Consider the following 9,575-nt stretch of genomic DNA (forward strand, 5'->3'; position numbering starts at 1 on the left):
GGTGATTACATTAAAAAAAAAAAAATTAAAAAAATGAAAACAAGTGACCAGGCTCTCAGATGGCAGGAGAAAATATCTCATGAGAGAATAGCAACTGTATACTCGAGTTTTGCAAGACTTGGCTATGTTTCCATTCAATTATCCCAGCCTTTGCTGGGAACCTGTCTGGCTTTTGGTTTGGGGTTTGGTTTTGTTTTTTAAAGGGGAAAAAAGGCAAGCACTTAGTGCTGTAATTGTTCTAAATCAAGGATTACTGCAGTGAGATCTGCAAATTACATGTTCCAAAGACAACAGTTCTCTTTAGAACTTTATAAAACATGACTACTGTTTAGATTTTGTAATGGCTATTTAAAGAGCCATTTATCCATTCTGAAAAAAAATTGTTCCAAATGGAAGTGTCAGCTTCATGTAGCACATTGTCCCCAATACACTGTTGTGAACAGTTGCCTGCCTTAAGGACGAAAGGTCTTTCAGCTCTAATAGCAAAGAAAAATAATTTGGGAGCTAAAAATAATACCTCTACATACCTGTTAACATACAGTGAACAAGCACCATGTGTTGGGTTCATTCATAGATCAAAGACCTTTCACATACAGCAGCTATGGGAAAGGTTAACTAATATGCAAGGCTTAGGATGCTGCCATGAGAGCACCTGAAATAGAGTAACCCTGCTATCCTGGAATACCCCTGTGACTTGGGTCTGTGTCCACTCCTGCCCTCCCCTGCTAATTGGCATTTGTTCCTGTGGGACTGAGAGAGCCCTCACTGTACTGTGCCAGCTGTCAGTGGAGACAGATGAGCTAGTAAAGATGGACAAGCGATGATGGTGCTACCCTGGCAGTAAGACTAGGTTTAAATCCTTGTGACATGGAACAAGTTATTCCAGGTGAGACTCAAAACTAGCACCTAAATTCCTGATGTGCAATTTAGGCAGACATCAGAATCTAACCTTGTCTCTTTTGGGTGCCTAAGGAGATGATTATCATGTATTTCCCACAGAAAAGACCTTCAAGGATTTAAATGTTCCTACCTAATGGCTGAGTTAATTATCCAGACACTTCTGTACAAGCACTCACAAACCACTCTCTGCCCCCACACTTGGTTCTGTGCATGCACTAAAAGCAGTTCTTGCACGGATCACAGCATGGGTAGTCCAGTTCATAAACACAGAGCCTAGGAAACACACAGCCTTCCCCCTCCCCTCACCAAAACCAGCAGATACAGAACAGGGGAGTTGAGCCAGGATTATTTGCAGCTAATCAGGCCAACATCCCAGGATGGTCTGGCTCCTCAGGCTTCTGGATCGCCTGGACCAGAGCCATTTTCCCTGTGTTACATAAAAGAACAATGTTTCAGCTAACTTTGGCTTCTTATGCAGCAAGCGATGACAGATTCGCTAGTTGTGCTTATAGGGACTCACCAGCTCTACAGAATTATCTTCTCTTGTAGTTTCCACTTTGGATGGCTGGGTCAATTTGCAGAAAATGTAGGACCTTAAGGACCCAATGCTTGCTCCAGGCTCTAGGACAGCAGAATCCACAGCATTTGTATGCACTCCTTTGAAACCACTGCAGTGCACAAGGTTTTGAAGCAACCATTCTGTTTCCTGGTGGCCTCCTGCTCTCATCTACGTGGCAGCTAATCAGGGTAAAGCAAGACTGGCAGAAAATAAAGGACACTACTGAGATGTAAGAAATGCCCTGTAACCTCTCCCATAAGGCAGCTGCAGTTTTTTCCCTTCATTTGCAAGGGGACTAACATGCAAGGGAAGCCTCTCCTTCAGAACAAGGACCTAACACAAAGTAGAACAGTAGAGGGGAAATAAGTAAGTCCATAAATAGCCAGAAGTCTGTCAGCTATGAATACCTTTCTCCTAAGTCAGGTCAGTGAAAAACTTCTGGGCTAAAAAGGAAGGCAAAAGGAGAAGCTGTAACAGGAAAATGGTTGGCTATAAACACATTCCGAGATGAAACCAAAAACCTAGAAAGTATGCCCAAACACATTCATTTCTCCACGACACATCAGGAAGAGAAACTCTGGATTAATGTATGAATTTACCCTTTGAGTCTTCTCATAGATATGAAGCTCAGGTTTAGAAAGCCAAGCAAGCAAATGGGTATCTGCCCAGGAAAAGGAACATATATGCCAGAAATAGGGGAAATGAACCTCTTAATCACCAGTTTTTGGCCAGGTCAAAATAAGGACTGAAATACTGCTCCCCATCCTCCTAAATAAACAGTCATACCTTCAGGCCATGGATTTTAAATGATGGCTTCTCTTTGGACACTCCTCCTGCAACAACCATGCCTTCACTGAATCACAGATGTCTGCTTGGCTGAGATAACAGTCACTGCATACCTGGTCTGGGAACCTTAGAAAACCAAGGTTTTCTTCTTGTGAACGCTGTTCTACAAACCACATTTTGATAAACTCACCCATCCCACCTCCCAGAAACCCAACAAATGCAAATAAACAACAGGTTCATTAACCTGTCAGCTATGGAAAATCAGCATAAACCAACAGAGCTAGGAGAACAATTTCTGCTTCATACTAGAAGAGCAACTCACCCAAGAAGTGGTCTGTTCACTGTGCTGAGAAAAGGTAACTGACATAATAAAATCTTCAGCAGAATAAGAAAAATAACATACTCCAAAACTTAATGATGGTCAGAAGAGTTATTTGGACAGGCCATTCTTTGAATTTGTATAAATTGCCTACGGCTAAGAAAAGTGGCTAAAAAAGTCTACAGGATATCTATTTGGCTGAGTTAGGACATCTCTGTCTTTTAAGACACAGAAAAAGGCACAGAAACAAGGACTCAGATCTTGACAAAGCAGAATGCTATAGAAGGATTAGTTCTTGGCACCTGTCTGTGAAAGCAAAGTGCTGGGCAACAAAAGAGGAGACAGCACACAGCACAACATGGCAGTGACTACATCCCTTGACTGAAAAAAGCCCAAGATGGACAAGATTCTCACATTCTAGTCATTGCTTTTGCTACCTTGAAATATGTTTCCTTTTTACTCTTCTCTGTGAAATGTTTAATTTTGTCATGATTAACATCAGCAGCAACAATTTCTTTCATTCTACACTTTATTAATGCTAAATTAATAGGTAGTAATCATATTTGCAAACAAATCATGTGACAGAACAGCCACTGCTTTCCTGTAAAGACCTGATAGCTTCAAACTGTACTCAACTTTTTATGACAATAACCTGAAAGAATTCACAATCAAAACATCCTCATCTAATAACCCTCAACAAATTTAACCACGAATGGTTTTAGCCACTGTTTGAAAATTCAAATTTTATAAGGCAGATTTCACATATGGTCAAATTTTCCCTTTGAGTGGGACTGGTATAACTGCATGACCCAGAAACCAAACTAGTCACAGTACTTAGTTAATCACTGAGCAGTCTAATTCTGCCTATAGTGGTACTACTATTTGTTTAGTAAGTCTGAATTTACTGAAATTACATACTGAAGCAGAATTGCAAGCCATTTCTCAATATTCAACTGGTTTATTCCCTTCTTCCTCTAGTCCATTTGATTTCACTTCTACTCTAGGGCTCTTCCCTCCTCCCTCTTCTCTCCTGTGTTTGACTGACTTCTCTGCTCTTGCCCTGCCCTTATTGGCAGGAGTTCCCTGCTGATGGAACAGCTCTGCTAACTGCTCTTGCCCACTCAGAAGCAGTCCCCCTTTCCAATGACCTAATGCTGGATTTCCTATGAACCTAAAAAAACTGACTTAAATCTAGCACAGGTCTAACATACTGTATTTTCATTCTGTCCAGTTTGGAAATAAATACAATTTGAAGGAAGAAAGGAGAGAAAGACTATTTTCTAGACAAGTAAAGGAAGAATTTCCTTTCATATGTGTTCCTCAAGCACATTTGAAGGATGGTACTTCCTTAGCTCCCAGGTATGTTGTGAGGATCAGATACAATTATTTGTAACTCATGTAAACCACATACAGAAGAATTAAGAGATATTTAAATGAGATGCATATAGCTATGCTACAGGTACAGTTATCATAACAGCTACCACACAACCATATAAACATGGAATATACTGTATTTATCAACCAAAATTCAAAGAATTCTTCAGATCACCTTACTCCAGCTGTTGTCTCACTATCTTAACTCTTTGCCATTTTTGGGCAGGAGTTAGCTCACTTTCAGAGGCAATGGCAAGGAAACCCAGACAGAACAGAACAAACAAAGCACAGAGAAAGCTGATGGGCATGGATTTAAGAGTTTTTCTAGTGGGCACTATTTTTTATTGGGCACTACTGCTACTGTAGCATGTACACTGCCATGACCCATGCTTGGGTTGAGGGTGTGACTAAGTAGAAGTAGCAGCTCACAGAAAAGATGAAATGGAAAAGTGCAAATACCAGTTCCAACCACACATCACTCTCAGTTGAACAATGAAGACTAGGCAGGACTTTCTCACCTGTCTTTTTACCAGATTTCATACAGTTTCTTTTAGACATTGTGGCCAATACTTAATTAAAGCAAGCAGAAGACAACTCCTAACCAGGATAGAAAAGCCTGCCACATTCCTTGCAGCATACAGGAGTTGGGGGTTGAAGGATGTCCTTGCTAACTCACATCTTGAAATCATTTCTAGTCAAGGGTATCTAAAATCCTCTAAACATATGCTTGATTTCCAGCTGCCAAATAGCAAACTTTGTTACTTCTCTCTCCATTCCTCAGCAGATTCAGCAAGTTCTCCAAAGCCACATCCTTGCCTGCAGAAGGTAGAGAATATGGCACTCATTTTAGATTGATTTCCCAATTTCAATATAAATCTGTTGCAAGGTGAGCTATGTGCCTGTGGACTAGCACTACTCTCATAATATGAATGACATGAAATTCTGAGTCAAACCAATACCAGCTAAGCCCAGTCTTAACTGTTCCACTGAAACAGTTAATTCCCTAAAAACACAATAAAAGCAATTTTTCCAAGTCATAGTTTTCACTAGCAACTTTCCTCCTTGTAATGTTAGAAATGTCCACCACTGTGGAAAAGCTCTGGTCTTTGTCAAATGATTGTACAATTGGCACTATCTTTACCCACAGACTCATTGCTTTTTAGCATACTCATCATTGTTTGCCATTATTCTCCCCTTCCACCTCTACTTCAACTATCCCATGTCAATAGGCTAAGCAATGATTTCAGCTGTAAAAATGTGCAAATAGTATTTTGAATATGACTCTGTCTTTGAGGTAAACTATATGTTCATCTTTTGATCTATGACAACCAAATGTCCTTACAAATTTAGATCCAAATAACAATACTGGCTTCAGTTCATAGATTTGCCAGTTAAGCGTCAGCTTAGGCAACAATAGCTTTCAGTCTTTGCCAAAAATAAAATGCTAAGTCCCTAAGAAAGAGAAAGACTTCTTCCTCAGTTTTAAGTAATGTTTTTATTTAAAGCAATTAAAAAATGGTATCAGGAAAACCACTTATGTGAAATTCATAGCATCTTCTCCCTGTCCCCCCTATTAAAATAAAAAAATACTATTTTAAAACCCTCAAATCTCTAGTACTAAATTAATTAAATTCTGCAAGTATCTCTTCTGTCTCTTACTTTAAAGTAAGCTATTTAAATGCCCATTCTCAATCTCACACTTCACACACACTGCCATGCTCCTAAAAGCACCCTGACTGGTTTGAGAATCCACAGCCTCATTCAAATCAGCTCCCTCTCCATAAACTGCTTCCCTGCACTCTATTTCACCCATGCTCCTCCTCAATGGACTCACAGACATCTCTTAAGGCACTTAAAACATTATTGGGGTGTCCACTGCTCGCTGTCTGACACTGATGTCACAGAAGCACTCAGAAACCCATCCATAAGCAGATGGGATAACCCTCTGACTCAAAAGGAAGTGAAAGGAGGGTGAAGAAATCAGGAGGCAGTACTTTTTTCCAACCCTCAAAAGCACAGTCTGATTGCTACTGTGAAGTTACTAATTAGCAAGAACAGAATTTTGTTCCTGCAAGGAATTGTGTTCGAGAAAGTAGACAAAGAGGAAACAGATGAAGAAAAGTATGAAAGTTGCTGTTTTCTTTCACATTGCCTCAAGAACTGAAAGGAGGTGAGAGAACTTGCCATCAAAGTCCATGCCAGCTCTTTTCTAATATTCCCCATTATTTTGGAAATTAGGTTCAAGATTTAAAAGTAAACTAGGGCCTCCAAAATCAGGCTCTTCAATAAATACTTTTTTAAAGTTCTGAGAGGGATTTTAGTGCTGAGAAGAAATCATGATGAAGGAAGCTAGATGCCTCATCTGTTTAGGCATTCTGGAAAACATCACTAGGCTTCCTACTGAAATAAAAGGCTTTTAGAAATTTCACCCTAAATTGCAATGAAAAAAGAATTGCAACATCAGCTGTAAGGAACCCATTAGCCCTCTTGACATATTCAGAGAAATAAAGCAGTTGTCAGAAACAGTTTACCTTTTACAATCCCTTTAGAGAAAACTAACAACTGAAAAGCCTGTGAAATACAGATGCAGTGTATCTTACACCTGCTTATGCTTGTGGCTGTGTAGGAGTCAAAGCAGCAGGTCTCAAACAAAGTTAATGTAAAGTAGGTGAAGATTCTGAGTTGAAGCAAGGGCTTTCTTCCAATGACCGCAGTGCTCCAATCCAAGTCAGGGCACCACTGCATGCCAAGGAGTCAGGGGTCAGAGTGGTCCCTTGCATAGGTCCTGCCACCAACACACCAGAGAAATGTCAGCCTGAGCCCAACCAAGATCCACTTACTGTAAATGTGTGGTTTTACCAATTCCTATTGCACAAATGTTTAATAGGTCCATTTGAGTATGCAAGGATAATTAAGAAAAAAAAGGGGGTTTTATTTGGTGCTAATTCACCACATGCAAATTCCAGCTGTTTACTGTAGACCTACCACCAAGCATACACTTCTTCCCACAGCTCATCAGAAAGCCTCTTGCTGGTGAAAGTGGTTAATCCACAACATTTTTGTTGCTGAAGCCAAGACTCCAAATGGGGGGTTTAAGTTACTAATGACAAAAAACTTGCATTCTTTAACTAGCGAATACTGTAAGGGTTTCTCCATTTACAGAAAACCACCCAGAAGTGGTTGCTGGCAGAAAAAAATGGACCAGAATAGAAGAAGCTGTTACCAGGCAGGACAGAGATGCACAAAGCAAAGCAGCAGCAAACAACAGGCTAGGAGAAAATCCTGTTATCTGGCAGCATGGGACAGCCAAAGTAAGCGACAAGTTCCTTAGTGCCCGCCAAGCAAAAGCCTTGTGCTAAAATATCCTCCTGTGCCGTGGCCAACTTGCAGCCTCTGACCCCAGGCTGGAAACAAAGCTTGGCCTCACGCCTCACTGCGATGCCTTGTGCCACCACATGACAAAAGAAATGGCTCCTTTAATAACTAGGTTTGATGTTTTGTATTATTCCTGCCCCAGAAGCAACCAGAACTCCCAGCCAGCATTAGAGCTTTATGGTGCTGGTTTCTCTGCAAAAAATGCACTGCCGTGAGTTATTTTCAATTTATGGAAAACCAAATAGAAAGCCTCTAGGGGAATCAAAGAGAAGAGTGAATTAAACAAGTGCAAAGTTGCTCCATGGGCATACAAACCTAAATCTAATATATTATCAGTAACACCTGACATCATCACAGACTCTTCTGTGATCTCATACATTTAAATTAAGACTCTGCATAGCATTGCATTTATAAATGAACAAGTATTGCATAGTAAATGGTATATAAAGAGCAATTTCAGTTTTGATGTGAACTATTGAGAAGATCATAAAGCTCAAGGCAGATCATTCTACAAATCATCTTTACAGTTACCAGATTGTGGCTCTACTTAACCCTTCTCTAACAGAATTCAGTAGAAGCACATCCCTCTGGCAGTGAATAACAGAAAAAGCTACTGAAGAAACATGTAACATGAAAAGATATAGCTCTCAAAAGGATCACAGCATCTGCTGTTGTTACTGGTCTCAGCTCTTCCAAAAAGCACTAGGAGAAGGCATTATTCAGGGCAGTTTTCTAATTGCTCACATGGTCACAAACTGTAGTGAATAAAAATACTGAGATGTGGATCACTGCTGTGGTACTAGTTAGGAAAGAACGTAGCACCACAGCTAGAGGTGCCACTCTCGAAAAAAATAGCTCCAAAACTGTCAGCAGTAAATTCTTAGGAAAAGTTGGTGTCTACAAACTACGGAAGCTGTGTGTAGTTTGCCCACATCTTTAAAGTCACTTGGTACTGTAAAGGGGCTTTCTCTAGATGCAATAACAAGCATGCAGTAAACAACAGAATGTCTGCTACTACCTCCGACCTCCTAGCACCACACCTGGCCACAGGAATACACTGCATGGCATTAGCTTACACCTAACTCACTTGCAGACTTTACTGGCCAAAGCCTGGCACAGAGTAAACCTTTTCACATCAAAATCACCTTTTGGGTAGGCAAACAAAACAATTATTTTTCAGATGCCTTTCTCATTCTAGTAACAGATACAGATTTAACTAGACAATTGTATCTCACTACGCTTCACTTTATACAGCAAATATCTTCTTTCTTGCTTCTTCACCCTGATAACATTCACTAATTTATAATTATAAGAGAGTCTCCAGAAGAGATTGGTTGATGAACCTCAAAAGTTTCACAGATACCTGGAGGTGTATAAGAGCCCCATCCACAGAACAAGCCACTAGATATGGCACTAAGAAAACAAACCCAAACCACAATGGAATCTCATACAGAAGCCACTACCTTGCTTTTCAGAGACCTGATTCACTGCTGAAGTGCATGGCTGGTAGTACTGGATCTCATGACTCTGAAGAGCCCACGGTAGATGCTGGAGTTAACTTCTGTTAATTGGTTTTTGAAGGATATTTGCATTGTCACCTCAAAACCCTTGGGCCAGATGGCTTGGGTGACAAATACAATTCATCTATGAAAGAAAAAAAGATACCTTTCCAAGTTATTTTATGCAGTTGCTGAGTCAATCAATTCTATACACTTAATTCCTTTCCAAATCAAACTTTACTGCCACCTCTTGCACTTTATTCTCCATAAGCCACTCCTGCAGAGCACCCTCCTCTGTCCAATAAAGATTCTGCTTTCAAGTCCCTGTTTAAAATTTGCAGCGCTCCCGTTTTCTCCCCTGCCGTGTCAGCAGCTAGGTTGACCACAGATGGAGCCCATTTGGCAGCTGAAATGACCCAGATGCTGAATCTGGAGCATCTTCCCAGCTGCAGTCGCTGGGCTCACGTCCGACTCCTCAGCTGCTGGCTGTCAAGCTGCCCTTGAGCTGTGCCAAACATACATCCCAAAGCTTTGACCAAAGTGGGGCAAATGCTCTAAATCTGTGAGGCCTGCTGACAGAAAGGATAATAAAGACTAAAGGTTTTAAAAGTAGGCAGTGAGGGAAAGCAAACACCCTTCCCTCCTTTCTCTTCTATCCCTCATTTTTTTCCACAACCTCTTTTCCACTATTAATAAAAATTCAAGGAGAGCTGAATGGTGAGAGCAGGTCTAATGTACCACATGCTAGTCTGAGGTACTGACC

Source organism: Agelaius tricolor, unplaced genomic scaffold (assembly GCF_023055355.1).
Source record: "Agelaius tricolor isolate 1412-34295 unplaced genomic scaffold, bAgeTri1.0.p SCAF_8, whole genome shotgun sequence".
Taxonomy (NCBI): Eukaryota; Metazoa; Chordata; class Aves; order Passeriformes; family Icteridae; genus Agelaius; species Agelaius tricolor.